General features: G+C 41.9%; 1 protein-coding gene across 2 annotated transcripts in view; it reads right to left on the bottom strand.

The window, feature by feature from the left end:
* The window catches only part of LOC134217922 (uncharacterized), a 200,068-nt gene that overhangs the window by 26,330 nt on the left and 155,893 nt on the right, over positions 1–17,845 (bottom strand). The window lies entirely within an intron of this gene.

Genomic DNA, 17,845 nt, shown 5'->3' with positions numbered 1-17,845 from the left:
TTTTTGCTATAGTTGCCCACTTGTATATCAAACTTGAAATTTTTCTCAAAAATACTTTGTTATAAAATGAAATGAATGAGTTTTAATTGAATTTGAAAGAAACTTTTATAAATTTCCAGCATAATTAAAAAAATAAAGGGGTGTCTTAAATCTTCTTGACGCAGTGTATTTAATAATCATACTCCACTATTTCCACCCAGTAAACCACATATCGTATAACAAAGAGCAAATAAAGTCGCATTTGCGTCCATAAAAAATCTGTATCGCATTGAATATCAAACTTTGTCAGATTATTGTCAAAGGATGTTGTATTGAATCCATCGTATACGATAATTTTTACCGTAGTGAAAATCAATCGTAATTGTGTGAATAAAATCTCGTAATGACATATACTCCTTGCAATATCCTATATGAGTGCGAATTAATGCCTATGTTAATCGTAATACAATCGAAACCACTTCAGTCCAAACGGCTTGTGGAAGTTTCAAGCAGTTGTAAAGATATAAATTGTGTAGTTTATGTTGGACAAAAATCCGAATCAGTTCAAGATGTGCAGTATGGTGCAGTGGTAGAGTATCCGCCTGCAAATCCAAAGATCGCATGTTCGAGACTTGGTGCTGGTAAGATTTTTTTTTATTTTTCATATTTTTATGTATAATCGTAATAATGTTCTCATGATGTCGGAAAAATCGTATATACCTATATCGCCTCCACTTTGGTACGTATATAGCCAATCTGTGCATTATATACGATTAAGTTGGTTCTTATATAATAACCTATATCAAGAGATATAGGTACCAAAATGTTGACTGGGCACCTATATATTACTACAAATAAACTAGAATAGTGGTCGAAAATTTGGAATGAAACTGAATCCCTACTAATTTTACTCTAAGTCGAATGCAACAGTTGGAATTACGAAAAGCATTATTACCACTTGGGGTTTTAAAGTTAAAATTTTAAGTTATCGTACCGTCGTCGGGGAGACAACGGGTCAAATGGGGGTGAGAATGGGTCACTGTTTCAACTACATATAATGCTTGTAGAATAGATTTAATGTATCTGAGAACAATAAAACTGAATTATAAGTGACCTTTTTGAACGATTTTGCTATCCGACCTCCAGACTGTCGGTGAAGGCTCGGACGTCACCCCTGACTACGGTATCGAACAATTTTTTTTATATTTTAAGTTATGGTAATTTAGTTCTAAACCAGTGACATAAGTAATCGAATGAATTATCCTAAAATATGACTATATTCCTCACTGCACCAAACTATTCTACGTAGTTTACGTTGGGCGGTCGTGTCTTGTACATAACCCTTCAGATTTTTTATGATGAATTCCACCATTTATTGCAGGATTCATAATTTTGGCCAAAAAATACCTCCTTTTTTCCTATTGTGTTGTGGTAGGATGTCTTTTGGCCACAGTTTATTGCCTTAAAACGTCTCTGCAGGATGGGTCTAAGAAGCGGAAGCCGGGAAGTGGACGTCCATGCTTTGCACGTATGCCAAACGTGATCATATCGGCTCGTGGAAAGATTGCTCGCAACCTGGTGCGTTCCATAAAAAAAAAATTGCCAAGGAAGTCAAATTTTCTGAGAAAACCATGCGAGATCCATCAAAGAAGACTTGCATGTACCTTCCAGAGCTTGAGTGAAACGCCGCTTGATTACGGACCGGGTATAGGAACTGCAAGTGACTCGTTCAAAAAGATTGCTTTCTTTGTTGAAGAAAGAAAAAAAATATAATCTTGTTCTCCAACGCAAAAAGCTTTTCTGGTTCATTTAACCGAAGAAAATTGTGGATGTTCTGGAGAAAATGAAGTTTAAATTCCAAACCAATCCTGCTGATGTCATGACTCCCGTATGAAGGGGGAGGGACGAATATCAGTGTGGAAGCTGATGAATCTTCACTGGCAAAAGAAAGGTGGTTTGATTTGTTCATATGCCATCGCGTGCGGAAGGGTTTTCTATCGACGAGTACTGTCTCTAAATTTCTAATATGACATCAGCATCTAGTCGAATAGGATTTTTATTGCGCAGTTCTGTGTATCTCCATGCGTTCGTCTTGTCGCAACTAACTGAGGTTCACCAGTAGGTGCGGCTCAAACAGCGTCTGCCTGGTATCCATCGGCTGATTAACGAAATGCTGTATCGCGTCAGCTATACCTAGGGTGGCAGCCCCACCAGCGCGATGTAGGTAACGCGACCCCGGTAAGGTAGCTGAAGCCTCTTAAACAGAGATGCCAGATTTGAAGACATATCTTCAATTTGAAGACATTTGAATCTCTGTGAAGACATTTATTTCGTGAAGACATTTTAAAGACTTTTCAAAACATTTGAAGACTTAGCATTAGCATTAGCATTGAGCATTTCGCACAAATTCGTAGGTGGTACAAGCCTGGACTATTGTATGAGAGTAGCATCACTTTCATCCGTTACCACAGATATTGATTTGGGACTAATCACTATCTCTTAGATGGAAGCAATGCACTCTCCAGAATGCTGAGGAAGGGGAAGGATGGTTAGTTGGACACCTACTTAAGAAAGATGCAGAGAACTCTACGACTTCTCATAGGTGCCACGGGAGGCTTTGGATTTGTTAGTGTGGAAGGTTATAACAGTAGGAATCGTTTCGGTAGAACGTGAAACACAGAAAGAACTAAGATAGAAATACAAAGTAGGAAAGGGACGAGCCTGGACTTGAACCCACGACCTTCTGCTTATAAGGCAGCAGCGGCAGCCACTAGACCAGCGGTTCTCAACCTTTTTTTGAGAGGTACCCTTCGCACTTTTGCATCAATTGGGTACCCCCTATTGTTTTCTTGCTGTAAATGAAAATAAATGTACCTCATAAGATATCAAGACCGACATTTGAAAAGGGCGTAACAGCCAAAATTTATTCCTTCTGATTCTTTGTCCACATATATAGCTGTATATGTAGACGTAGAATCAGTTGGAATAAATTTTAGCTGTTACGCCCTTTTCAAATGTTGGTCTAGATATATGAAAAATTAAACTGAAAATTAACGGAATTTATGACTCTTGGGGAGCAGCTTTCGAGTCTCTTGAAAGGCGGCTTTCGAGCCACTTAAAACGATGCTTCTAAGTATCTTGGAAGGACGCCCTGAGCCTCTTGAACGTTGGCTTCCAAGCCTTTAGAAATATAAATTCCGAGCCCCTTGAAGAGAGGCTTTCGAGTCTCTTGAAAGGAGGCTTCCTGGCCCCTTGGAAGGAGGCTTCCGAGCCTCTTGAAAGGAGGCTTCCGGGCCTCTTGAAAGGAGGCTTCCTGGCCCCTTGGAAGGAGGCTTCCGGGTCTCATGAAAGGTCTCTTGAAAGGAGGCTTCCGGGCCTCTTGAAAGAAGGTTTCTTAGACTCTTGAAAGGAGGCTTCCGAGATTCTTGAAAGGAGGCTTCCGAGACACTTGAAAGGAGGCTTCCGAGCTTGTTGCAAAAAGAAATTCGGGCCTCTTGAAAGGAGGCTTTCGGGCCTCTTGAAAGGAGATTTCCGGGCCTCATGAAAGGAGGCTTCCGGGTCTCTTGAAAGGAGGCTTCCGGGCTTGTTGAAAAAAGAGTTTCGGGTCTCTTGAAAGGAGGCTTCCGGGCCTTATAAAAGAAGGCATACGAGTCTCTTGAAAGGAGGCTTCCGGGCCTCTTGAAAGGGGGCTACCAGGCCTCTTGAAAGAAGGCTTCCGGGCCTCTTGAAAGGGGACTACCAGGCCTCATGAAAGGAGGCTTCCAGGTCTCTTGGAAGGAGGCTTCCGGGCCTCTTGTAGTGAGGCTTCCGGGACTCATGAAAGGAGGCTTTTGGGCCTCTTGAAAGGAGGCTTCCGGGCCTTTTGAAAGGAGGCGTCCAGGCCTCTTGAAAGGAGGCTTCCGGGCCTCTAAAAAGGAGGCGTCCGGGCCTCTTGAAATGAGGCTTCCGGGCCTCTTGAAATGAGGCTTCCGGGCCTCTTGAAAGGAGGCTTTCAGGCCTCTTTAAAGGATGTTTCCGGGCCTCTTGAAAGTAGGCTTCCGGGCCTCTTGAAAGAAGGCTTCCAGGCCTCTGGAAAAGAGGCTTCCGGGCCTCTGGAAAAGAGGCTTCCGGGCCTCTGGAAAAGAGGCTTCCGGGCCTCTGGAAAAGAGGCTTCCGGGCCTCTTGAAAGGAGGCTTCCGGTCCTCTTGAAAGGAGGCTTCCGGGCCTCTTGAAAGGAGGCTTCCGGGCCTCATGAAAGGAGGCTTCCGGGTCTCTTGAAAGGAGACTTCCTGGCCTCTTAAAAGAAGGCTTCCAGGCCTCTTGAAAGGAGGATTCCGAATCACTTGAAGAGAGGTTTCCGAGCCTCTTCAAAGGAGGCTTCCAAACCACTTGAAATAAAGAGGTTTCCGAGCCTCTTGAAATTAGGCTTCCCCGCCTCTTGAAAGAAGGTTTCCGAACCTCTTAAAGAGAGGCTTCTGGGATTCTTAATAGGGGGCTTCTGGGCATTTTGAAAGGAGGCCTCTGAACCTCTTGAAAGTAGGTTTCCGAACCTCTTGAAAGAAGTCCTCCAATCATCTTGAATGGTATCCTCCGAGCTGTTTAGAAGGAGTCTTTCGAAGCAACTGAGTTTTTCGGAAAAAGCCTTTAAAATTGAGGCTTGCGACTCTAAATTTTAGTTCAGGATCATATTCTTAACATATCATTCAACATTTTGTTACGAACAGGTAAATTGCATAGAATGATTTTTGAAATTTGTTCATTCGTCGTTCTGTCGTTTTGATCTTTCCTTCCACAGCACTTCATCCACTGTACTGGTTGTGGAGGAAAGTATTCTATAGTATTTGAGTCACTGATCGCCATGCATATTATATATAAGACAAAATTTTGAAATAAAATAAAATTATACATATATCAAAACTTTATCAATAAGTTTTGATTAAAATCCGCCATTACGCATTTTTATCCGAGGTACCCCCTGGGCCCGGCGAAGGTACCCCCAGGGGTACATGTACCCCAGGTTGAGAACCGCTGCACTAGACCATCGAGCTCGTCTACTTTTCAAAACATTTGAAGACTTATATACTCATTTGAAGATACTTGAAGACCAACAATAAGTCAGCGAATAGAAAATACAATTTTGTTGCATACATGTATACTTATAAATTGACCATTCCCGTCAAGAATAGTATCTCGTTTTATTGTCTCAGTTGACTTTTGGCTTGTTTAATGTCAACTTTCCCAAAGAACCCATAGTTTTTGATGCCTCTAACTATTTTTAACTTTTGAGGCCCTCCTTAGCCGTGCGGTAAGACGCGCGGCTACAAAGCAAGACCATGCTGAGGGTGGCTGGGTTCGATTCCCGGTGCCAGTCTAGGCAATTTTCGGATTGGAAATTGTCTCGACTTCCCTGGGCATAAAAGTATTATCATGTTAGCCTTATGATATACGAATGCAAAAATGGTAACTTGGCTTAGAAACCTCGCAGTTAATAACTGTGGAAGTGCTAAATGAACACTAAGCTGCGAGGCGGCTCTGTCCCAGTGCGGGGATGTAATGCCAATAAGAAGAAGAAGAAGAAGAAGAAGAAGAAGAAGAACTATTTTTAAAATCGAAATAAAAACCCAAAATGTGCTGCACGTGTGAACCGGCCTTAAAAATTCACCCGATGTTTGTTCAATCTAAAAAAACAACAATTTTCGATTTTTGTTCAAGTTGTTTTAAATTGTTTTGTTTTAAATTTTAAAAATACTTAGAGGCGTCAAAAATATAAGGTTACTTGGGAAATATACCTTAAATAAGCCAAAGAATCGATTGAGCAAATAAAAAATTTGTACGGAAAGGTCGTTGCAAAAAGTGCGAACTCTTTAGGCAAATTATATAAAAATTACAAAAATTATAATATTTTTTGTCTCGGGCTTAAAATCTCAAACGCAAAAATAAATTTACACTAGCCGGTTGATATTGCAACGTCGCAAAGCGATAGAATCGCGTCACGTGGGTTTGGGGAACCTTTAATCTATTCAAACATTGACCTAGATCCAGAATTTTGTCTAGATTTCGGATCAAATACCGTGACGCGTTTTCCGAACTATAAATCCGCCTTTAAATGGAGACGAGCCAGCCTAGGGCTGAAAGTCTCCTTAATAAAGACACTAAAAAAAGCCTTTAAACGGGAAATTCTTCCTAATTTCCACAAGTTGTTTTCTTCTAAGCTCTTACAAGATAATCTTCTGAGCCTCCACAACAAATTCCTTTAATTTCTACAAGAGATTTGTCTCAATTAATTTCCATAGACAATTTTTACGAATGTCGACAAGAAATTAAAATTGTTTTGGTGTAAAACGGATATATTTCAGAATTTCCACGGTGAATTTCTGCAGGGAAATCGTCTTAAAAGAAATTCAGAGAAATTCCACAAAAAATCCGCTGAAATTTTAATTACAGACTCTGTACAAACTCAGAGAAAACTTGTTACACACTCTCGTTGAATTCTTCCTTGGGTTCTTCTGGTATTTTTTTTAGAAATATCTTTGGACATTCTTCCAGGATTATCTTAGAGAATTCCTTTATGAAATTCTCAAAAAAATCGTTCTGGATTTCTTTCTCCTGAAGTTCTTACAGGAATTTGTCTGGAAGTTTCAAGGATTTGTCCGAAAAATCCTGCAGGAATTTCTTTGCAATTCCCTCTAGGAGATCGTCCGTTAGTTCGTTAAATAATTCCTGCGAAAAGTAATCCAAGAATTCTTTCGGAAGTTTCCTCAGAAATTCCTCTATGCTCCTCCATAAATTTCTTCGGAAATTTCTCCAGGAATCCCTCTAGAAGATACTCCTAGAATATCTTTGAAGGCGTACTCTGGAATGTCAAGATTTTTTTTCGGAAATTTCTGCAGCAATACCTCAAGAAGTTCTTTCAAGAATTAATCCAGAACTTCCTCTAAGAATTCCTCCGAGAGTTTCTTCAGAAATTTCTTCAGGAGTTCTATCGGGAATTTCTTCAGTAATTGAAGAATTCCAAAATTCCAGTTCTTCTAGAAAATCCCTTCGGAATTAATACTGAAGTTTCTACAGGAATTCTCTCCTAAGTTCATCCAGGAATTCCTCTTGAAATTCCTAATGACATTCCTCCTGAAGTTTCTCTGGAAGCTCCTTTAGAAATTTCTCCGGAAGTTTCTTTAGAAAATCCTTTGAATCACCTACAGGAATTCCTCCGAAATATTTTCTTCAGGAGTCTTCCAGAAGGTTTTTCAGGAATTCCTCCGAAATCTTCATCAGGAATTTATCTGGAAGTTGCTCCAGAAATACATCAGGAAGTTCCTTCAGAATATCCTTACAGGACTATGATTGGAAACTCGGTACCTGGAATGTTAGGACCCTAAATGAACCTGGACGAGTGAGCCTTCTGGCTCGCGAACTGCAGAAGGTTGGAGTGAACGTGGCCACTATTCAAGAAGTCCGATGGCCCAGATCCACAGAGCGTGAATTCCGAGCCGTGGATCCCACGACCAACACTGTATTCAAATATAACATCTATCATAGCGGCGGCGGAAAAGCAGAGCATGGAGTTGGTTTCGTAGTGATGGGCAAGCAGATAAAGCGAGTGATGCGGTGGAATTAGCGAACGAATCTGTGTGTTGAGGATACGGGGCAAATTCTTCAATTACAGCCTCAACGTTTCAATCAACGTTTACACACCGACAAACGATAAATCCGACGACGTGAAGGACACGTTTTATGAATGTCTTGATAAAGCCTATGGAGAGTGCCCAAAGCATGACGTGAAAATTGTTATCGGAGACGCTAACGCTCGGGTCGGTAGACAGGACTTTTTCCGTCCCATAATTGGTAGGGAGAGCCTTCACTCCGCTACCAATGACAACAGCCTACGGCTAGTAAATTTCGCTGCTGCCAGAGGGATGGCCATCAGTAGCACCTACTTTGCATGAAAGAATATCCGAAAGCACACTCTCTCTGAAGACACCCAAATGTGAAACTTGCAACCAGATAGACCATGTTCTGGTGGATGGGAGCCATTTCTCGGGTTTGCGGACATTCAGAGGTCCAAACATTGACTCTGATCGCTACCTCGTTGACAGTAAAATTCGATCATGGTTGTTAACTGTATCGAACAAAAGATCACAGCGATGCGTTACAATATCCAGCGATTGTCGGCGGAAGGAGTATCGACTGAGTACCGCCAGAAGCTCGACGAACGGATAAGTGCAATCAACGTTAGCGACAACATCAACGATCTATGGGAGTCGATCCATGGAGCAGTGAGCACAACAGCACAAGAAGTGGTAGGCACTGTACAGAGGCGACACAGGACGGGTTGGTTCGATGTGGAGTGTCAGAGAGTGACAGACGAGAAGAACGTTGCCTGAAGCCGGATTGTTTCGTCTTCCCTGGGCATAAAAGTATCATCGTGTTAGTCCCATGATATACGAATGCAAAAATGGTAACCTGGCTAAGTAACCTCGCAGTTAACAACTATGGAAGTGCTTATGAACAATGAAGGTGAACCCGCAAGGTGAAAAGGCGTATTGCTGCTGCAAATAGGGCTTATTACGGACTTCGTAATCAGCTTAAGTCCCGTAGTCTGCAAACGAAAACAAAACTCGCTCTGTATACTACTCTGATTCTACCGGTGGCTTTATACAGTTGAGATTCGCTGGTTGGATAGATCATTTGGCCGAAATGTCGTTTGAGTGAACGGGTACACGCAAAAAAAAAATCATTCATGAATTCGTGAACTAACGAGTTCACGGTATATTGTTTCGGGAACAACAGTCACGGATTCGGGAATACAGTCAGTTTTCAGGAATCAGTTTTCTGAAACGTTCTGGAAAACGTGACTGGTGTTCCCGAATCCCGAATCACGGTGTATTTTTGATGATTCACGAATGCTGGAACGCTTTTTTTAGCGTGTCATATTTTCGAAATTATCGATTCTGTAGATCTCCAGTAGAATTTTCTTGGAAATTCTGATGTTTCGTTTAAATTTCAGTGTTTTCCATAAAAACTTTTTTGAACATTAAAAGAAATATGGAAATTTCGAAAGACTTTTCGATGGAATTCTGAACAGTTTCCATTTCCATAGAAGCATGCACATTATTATTATTTAATCAGACTAAGGCCGAAGTGGCCTGTGCGGTATATAAGAGTCTTCTCCATTCGGCTCGGTCCATGGCTACACGTCGCCAACCACGCAGTCTACGGAGGGTCCGCAAGTCATCTTCCACCTGATCGATCCACCTTGCCCGCTGCGCACCTCGCCTTCTTGTGCCCGTCGGATCGTTGTCGAGAACCATTTTCACCGGGTTACTGTCCGACATTCTGGCTACGTGCCCGGCCCATCGCAGTCGTCCGATTTTCGCGGTGTGAACGATGGATGGTTCTCCCAACAGCTGATGCAATTCGTGATTCATTCGCCTCCTCCACGTACCGTCCGCCATCTGCACCCCACCATAGATGGTACGCAGCACTTTCCTTTCGAAAACTCCAAGTGCGCGTTGGTCCTCCACGAGCATCGTCCAGGTCTCGTGTCCGTAGAGGACTACCGGTCTAATTAGCGTTTTGTAGATTGTCAGTTTGGTACGGCGGCGAACTCTATTCGATCGGAGCGTCTTGCGGAGTCCAAAGTACGTACGATTTCCAGCCACTATGCGTCTCCGAATTTCTCTGCTGGTGTCATTTTCGGCAGTCACCAGTGAGCCCAAGTACACAAATTCTTCTACCACCTCGATTTCGTCACCACCGATGCAAACTCGCGGTGGGTGGCTCACATTGTCTTCTCTTGAACCTCTTCCTATCATGTACTTCGTCTTCGACGTGTTGATGACTAGTCCGATCCGCTTAGCTTCCCTCTTCAGTCTGATGTAGGCTTCCTCCATCTTCCCAAAGTTACGTGCCATAATATCTATGTCGTCGGCGAAACCAAATAGCTGGACGGACTTATTGAAAATTGTACCACTCGTGTTAATCCCTGCTCTTCGTATTACCCCTTCCAAAGCGATGTTGAATAGCAAACACGAAAGACCATCACCTTGCCGTAGCCCTCTGCGGGTTTCGAAGGGACTCGAGAATGCCCCTGAAACTCGAACTACGCACATCACCCGATCCATCGTCGCTTTGATCAAACGTGTCAGTTTATCCGGAAAACCGTGTTCGTGCATTAGCTGCCATAGCTGGTCCCGATCGATTGTATCATATGCGGCTTTGAAGTCGATGAATAGATGATGTGTGGGCACGTTGTATTCGCGGCATTTCTGCAGTACTTGGCGAATGGCGAACACCTGGTCCGTGGTGGAGCGTTCGCCCATAAAACCCGCCTGGTACTGCCCCACGAACTCCCTTGCAGTTGGTGCTAGTCGACGGCATAAAATTTGGGAGAGTACCTTGTAGGCGGCGTTCAGCAATGTGATTGCGCGGTAGTTGCTACAATCCAGTTTATCGCCCATTTTAAAGATGGGACACACGACACCTTCCATCCACTCCTGCGGCAAAACTTCCTCCTCCCAAATCTTGGTAATGAGCCAGTGCAGCGCTATAGCCAGTGCCTCACCACCGTGTTTAAATAGCTCTCCTGGTAGTTGGTCAACCCCAGGGGCTTTGTTGTTCTTCAGCCGGCCAATCTCCTCCTGGATTTCCTGGAGATCCGGAGCCGGTAGAATTATGTCTTGCGCGCGTTCTCCCAGGTCCATCACCATACCGCCATCTTCGTCTGCCACATCGCCATTCAGGTGTTCTTCGTAGTGCTGCCGCCACCTTTGGATCACCTCACGCTCGTTCGTAAGAAGGTTCCCGTTTATGTCCTTACACATATCAGGCTGTGGCACGTGGCCCTTACGTGAACGGTTTAACTGCTCATAGAACTTTCGTGTGTTATTAGCGCGGTACAGTTGCTCCGTTTCTTCACGGTCTCGATCTTCCTGCTGGCGCTTTTTCCTCCGGAAAATCGAGTTTTGTCTGTTCCGCGCCTGTTTATATCGTGCCTCGTTCGCCCTCGTGCGGTGTTGCAGCAATCTCGCCCATGCTGCATTCTTCTCTTCCACTAACTGCTCACATTCGCCGTCATACCAGTCGTTTCTCTGATCCGGGGGCACCGTGCCAAGTGCAGCGGTTGCGGTGCTACCAATGGCGGATCGAATATCTCTCCAGCCATCTTCAAGAGACGCTGCGCCTAGCTGCTCTTCCATTGGAAGTGCCACTTCCAGCTGCTGCGCGTATTCTTGGGCTAGTCTACCATCTTGTAGCCACCCAATGTTAAGCCGCGGCGTCCGACTTCGACGCGTGTTGTACACCGTCGAGAGTTTTGAGCGCAGGCTACTGCAACGAGATAGTGGTCGGATTCAATATTCGCACTGCGGTAAGTGCGGACGTTCGTGATGTCGGAGAAGAATTTACCGTCGATTAGAACGTGGTCGATTTGGTTTTCCGTTTCTTGGTTAGGTGATCTCCATGTGGCCTTGTGGATATTTTTGCGGGGAAAGAAGGTGCTTCGGACTACCATTCCGCGGGAGGCTGCGAAGTTTATGCATCGTTGGCCGTTGTCATTCGATACGGTGTGCAGACTATCCGGTCCGATGACCGGTCTATACATTTCCTCCCTTCCTACCTGTGCGTTCATGTCACCGATGACGATTTTAACGTCCCGCAGTGGGCATCCATCGTATGTCTGCTCCAGCTGTGCGTAGAACGCTTCTTTCTCGTCGTCGGGTCTCCCTTCGTGTGGGCAGTGCACGTTGATGATGCTATAGTTGAAGAAACGGCCTTTAATCCTCAGCTTGCACATCCTTGCGTTGATTGGCTGCCACCCAATCACGCGTTGGCGCATCTTACCCAGCACTATGAAGCCGGTTCCCAGCTCGTTGGTGGTGCCACAGCTTTGGTAGAAGGTAGCCGCTCGATGCCCGCTTTTCCACACTTTCTGTCCTGTCCAGCAAATCTCCTGCAGCGCCACGACGTCGAAGTTGCGGGGATGTAATTCATCGTAGATCATCCTGTCGCAACCTGCGAAACCTAGCGACTTGCAATTCCATGTTCCAAGCTTCCAATCGTGATCCTGTATTCGTCGCCTAGGTCTTTGCCGATTATTTCGAGTCGCATTATCTCTTATATTGTTCGTAATGATTGGTTTTCTAGGCGGCTTATTGGGCCAGCGCAAACCTCCTGTCTCGTCGGAGGGCCGTCGTGTCAGGGGCTGTTTAGCGTCCCACCTAACACCAGGACTTGGGCTTGTGCGCTTTGAGCGGCACACGGTCGCTTTGGTGGGGCCTACTTGCGGATACATGCAGCTTTTTATAGAGGTTTAACAGGGCCCACTGTCAAACCCCACCACATCCTAGGCAAGCCCCACAACTCGCAGATGGCCTGGGGAGGGATCGTCAAGCCCTTGGACATAGTCCCGAGCCATGCACATAAGGGTGTCAAATTTCATATTTGTTTAAGCCAATGGATATAGAGATTATATTAAAAATACATTTTAACAACTCACTGGTATTTGTACCAGGTTACGGATGTTCTGCGAGAGTAACATCCGTTCAGAATATATGGCAAATCCTGGACCGTTTGCACGTTGATAATCATATCTCTGCGTATACCGGACGGATTATCGGTCTACAGCCAGCATTTGTAGGCTTATTATAAGTTTTAGTATTTTGGGAATGCATAAAATATGATAATAGTAAACTTCACATAAAATGAAAGTTAGTGCATCACGAGGTGTACGTTTATCCAACAAGGCTTGCCAAGTTGGACAAATACTAGGAGTGCTGGAAAATCAACTTTTGAAACGAGTTCCGAGTTTTTTGCAATGACGAAAAATGGGCTTTAATATGATACATCTGTACCAAAATGGTACAGTCTATCTTACTTCTCATGATTATTCTTGCTAATAAATCATGTTTTTGCAGAGAACAATCAAATTTCATATCATATCATCGTGCCACATTCGACAGACCATGAATCGATCTGCCTTTGGAAAATTTCGATGTCATGTCCATCAATTTATTTCATTTATTATGCAAGACAGAGAATTCACTATTTGAACACTCATCCTTATTTAGCAAAATGCAGTCATGTAAATGTTGGTTTTCCATTATGGCAGCCAAATGAGCGGATTTTATGCAACTCATTTGAGTTTCATAATGGACATCAAGCACCCATTTAATTGGTATAGAAACGTAGGCCGTTTTATCACTCAAACATGAAATGTAAACCAGGTAATATGATCAGGAATTGCAAAAAATACATTTTCAACATACCTTTAAAAAATCCGGAATAACTTAGATGCCCAAGGACCGATCTAAGATTTGTATCCGAACAAAATCAGAGAAAAGTTTCCGCGTCCGATTATTCTAACCAGAGTTATGCTGATTTGAATTGCGACCAAATTTTGCTTATCTTAACTTTTTTGTCTACTGTATTTCTCGCTTAACAATTGATTAGGGCCTACAATGAGAAGTAAACAAATTCAATTTTAACACCCTTCGATAGCATCCTCTAATAGCTACTAATAGTATAAAAATGTTCCGCATCTTCAATTAAATTACTTAGAAAAAACTAATTTTTAATTGGGCCTACAACGTGTTATTTTCAAAATATGTGTAGGTCCACCCTAAAAAACGGCCAAGCCACTCTTTTTTTTCTGTCTGGGATAAGCCTTCTCCAGCTTCGGGCCGATAACGAGAATTTTTTCCGAACCGTCATCGGCCCGACCTCGGAGAGAGAAAATTTCCCCTCCCGAAAAGCCTTATCCCGTGTTTACTTTCGAAAAATGCCATAAACAAAGGGTCTATGAATGACAAGCAAATGCAGAATGACTTATCAAGAAGACCTATCCCGGAGAAAAAAATTAAAATAGACTTAAACTTTTATTTTAACGATTTCGACACATTTTTGCATGTTTTCGATGCAATTAAGGTTATGGATGGATAGATAGTGCTGATTATGTGCTTTTAGGAGTTTTTGCTGCTTAAAATATCATAAACCTGGGAAATAGGAATAGAAATTGTGATGCATTTTTCGAACGGCATTTTCCCAGTGTTTACGTTTTGGCTGTAGGCCCTTTTCAAATGTTACGCGAGATTTATTGAATTTCGAAGTTTTCAATCGTTTCGTGACATTTCCGATTATGAAAATTTTACAATTTTAAATTGATTTAATTTTTTAATTCTAGTCATTGTTTCGACAAGCACGGTTTAGTGAAGTAGAGATTCAAGAAAAACAATTTTCTACGATTACACCCGATTGTAATCTACGATTACACCCTCTTTGTGTTGAACTTAATGTAAAATTTAAAAAAACACACAAATAAAGACATAATAATAAAAAATACGATTACACCCTTAAATTAAAAAAAAAACATTTTTATCAATATTTATAGTTGTTAAAACAAACTTTCTTAAATATTTAATGCTATCTCATATACTTCCTACACCAACCATGATGCAGATAATTCAAACAGGTTGCATTCTCCAAATATCACCCTTTTCTGTGCGTTTCCGATCCGAAGTTTAGTCCCACGCAATTATGCTGAACAATCATCGCTTTTCCTTTTTCTCACCGTTTCATTCATTCACAACTCTTCGGTCATTTAGATTTTTTGTTTGCGCTAGGGACGCACGATGTCGTATCCGATGATAGCTGGCTTGCCATCACCGCACCACCACCACCGCTGAAACCGTCAACATCGCAGCGTTCAGAAGTTAATTGAATTTATTGAAATATCATTTACACCCCGGCCACTTGAGATCGGCACGACAGTGCGAGACGACCGGAGAAGAAAATTCGCTGCATCAGCCCATCGTCGGGAGCTGGGCGGGGTAGTGGGTGGTTGTGTCAGTTTGCGGTTTTTCACAAAGAAGGTGATTTTGGTGATGGCCATGATTATTGGAACCATTGACGTGTAGGAGTAGGGCGAGGAAAATATGGCGTGGCAGTAATGATGGTGGAAAAAATATTAATTTGTTTTTATTGTTTTCGCTTATGGCCCTGCTTTTTGAATGATCTATTAACTCATTATCGACTTCTCTTATGTCTGAGATTCAACAGATTCATTGATTTATAGGGCGAATATTTATTACAAATTAAAGCAATACCAAACCACTTCAATCAACCGTGAGCGTGCATAATGAGTAACATATTTTCGCACCTATTGTTGAGATGAACGAGGAAAACAACGGAAATGTGTCAATGCAGACTCTCAGAGTTTTATATTTAGGAGTGATCAAAGCCAAAAAAAGTCAATATTCGTTAGCTTCTGGGAAGCTAAATTTGTGGGTAATTTCATATTGGCAGTGGTGGACGCAGTCTTTTTGTTTCATGTTGAAAACAGGCCAGATCGCATAATGGGGCTAAATGTTATGGATATTATACTAGTTTTAAATGCATAAGAACATGGGTAAAAAAATCAAAACTTTGTACGATTGGAAGCAGCCGTGAATCATGATTGCTTAAATTTAAATTTGGAATGAGGCCAAATTTTGTGAAAAATTTAACTTCAAAAATGTAATTTTTGTTGGCACCCTACTATATATGTGAATAGTTGGCGCTTCGTGATTGGTCAGAATTGGTGTAAATTCCATTAAGGTCTACAGCAGACTTAGTGCCAGGCAGGTCTCTATAATCAATTGGTAAAGGGGAAATGTTTGTGTGTAGTTATTGTTCTTACAAGACACTAAAAAGACGTCTGCAGCTCCACAATTACCACGGGAAGAAAGTTGAGTAACTTGAGTGAGGTAAACAGATTTTGATTTCAGAATTCACCGTGGAAAATTATCTGGCATATGCTAATTTTATGTACACTGGAATGTGCGCATGCGTCAAACGAATAAAGAGTCACGCAAAATGAATACGTTTGCGCACGTTTTGACAGTTCTTCCATGGGTTCCCTAATTACGTAAGCACATATGGGGGGAGGGGGTCTGTCATTTTCTTACTCTTCATATTAACAAAAAATAATTTGTATGGGAAAAATCTTACAAGGGGGGAGGGAGGTCCGAAAAACCAAGAAAAAATGCGACCCCCATGCAAAAACTTTAAAACGCACGCAAACGTATCCATTGTGCGGTGTCAGGCCATTAGGCCGAATGAGAACAGATTCAACAGAGCAAAACGAGAAAAATGATAAGCTTTTCCTTCTTTTCTCTTCCTTCTTCTTGCACCGTCTTGCTTCTTCCTTCATTCTTCTTCCTTATTTCTTCTCCCTTCTTTGTTCTTCGTCGATCTACCTTCTTTTGTCTCTCTTTCTTATTTTTTTATTTTCTATTTCTTCTTCTTTCTTCCCTCTTTCTTATATCTTCCTCTTTCTTCTCCGTTATTTCTTCTTCCTTCTCCCTTCTTTCTTCTCCTTTCTCTCTTTCTTATTCCGTATCTTGCTTCCTTCTTTTTCCTTCTATCTTCCTTCTTCCTTTTTCTATCTTTCTTCTTCCTTCTTTTTTCTTCCTTCTACCTTTTTCCTTATCCCTTCTTAATTACTCCTTCTTCTTTTTCTTTCTTCATTCTTCCTACTTCCTTCTTCATTACTCCTTCTTCTTTTCCCTTTCTTCATTCTTTTTACTTCTTTCTTTCTTCTTTCTCATTTCTTTTTCCTTATTTCTTCTTTCTCATTTCTTCTTCCTTCTCTCTTATTTTTTTCCTCCTTCCTCCTTTTTCCGTTTCCTTCTTCTTTTTTTCTTCTACCATTTCCCATTTTCCTTCTTCCTTTTTCCGTTTTCCTGCTTCCTATTTTCTACTTCCTTCTCCATTCTTCCTTATTCTATTTCCTTCTTCTGTTTTCTTTCTTCCTTCCTCTTTCTCCCTTCTTCCTTTTTCCTCCTTCCTTCTGCCCTTTTTCTTCTTCTTTCTTCTCATCTCACTCCCCACTTCTCATTCGGCTTAATGGCCATTCGACCTAATGACCGTTCGGCCTAACGACCAAGCATCCCATTGTGTTTTTTTGGCAGCGCGTAAGCTATAATTTAAATCATAGGCTGTGAATCAAAGAAGCCGATTTCCTTAGTTTGACAGTTGCACCATGATGAAGTATCAGCGTATTCATGATTTGTCTCCAGCGCAAATGTTGCAAAAAGACATTCCTATCTCCGTGGGAGTGTCCCAGTGGATCGTGAAAAGTGTGTTAGACCGAGAAAGGAAGGACAATTATTCGCCAATGTAGTCAAAGGTCGTCTGACGTAAGCTCGGATTCGTTTTGTTTTTGATTTGTGTTTTTTAATTTCAAAGCCAACTTTCCATTTCAAGGGTAAAAAAGCTTACTGTTAAGTATATGAATGGAATATACCTTTAAATTATTTATCAATCAAATACCTCAAACGCTCTTTAATTAACTGATAACTCATGAGACGGATAGATTTCGGTGCTGTACGGATATCGATCCCTGACGGTAGTTCAATTTACACTCTCTGTTTTATTGTCATAGAGTTTTGATTATTATTAGCTAGTTTTCTTTTTTGTTTCAGGTTTTCCTTAACAGTAATGTGAACAGACGTCCCGCGTTTCGCGGACGCGGCATTTTTCAACAACATTTTTCAAAGTTATACCAATTAATACGATCTCACAAATATTTTTTGGGCCGAAATCTAAGCGGAATGCACTTTTTTCGTGTAAACTTCCAAGCCAGTGATGTAATAATGATAGGCGTCCGGCGTTTCGCAGGACGCTTGCTGGTCACATTACTTAAAAGTAATCTATTTTGTAATCGTTTTTATCACGAAAAATCGACCGATTCTTTATTGAATTCGACTAAAATTAATAAATGGAGAACAATGAAATTTTGTAGCACGGATATGTACAATATCATGCCTAAACTTTTTACATTGTTCTTTGCATATGGATATTAAATATGAACCGTCCATGCATCATTTGCACATTTTTTGTTGTCAAAGAGAAC

The sequence above is a fragment of the Armigeres subalbatus genome, chromosome 2 (assembly GCF_024139115.2).
Source record: "Armigeres subalbatus isolate Guangzhou_Male chromosome 2, GZ_Asu_2, whole genome shotgun sequence".
NCBI classification, from domain to species: domain Eukaryota; kingdom Metazoa; phylum Arthropoda; class Insecta; order Diptera; family Culicidae; genus Armigeres; species Armigeres subalbatus.
Note: the sequence above shows the minus strand (reverse complement) of the source record. Positions and strands in the feature narration are given on the sequence as shown.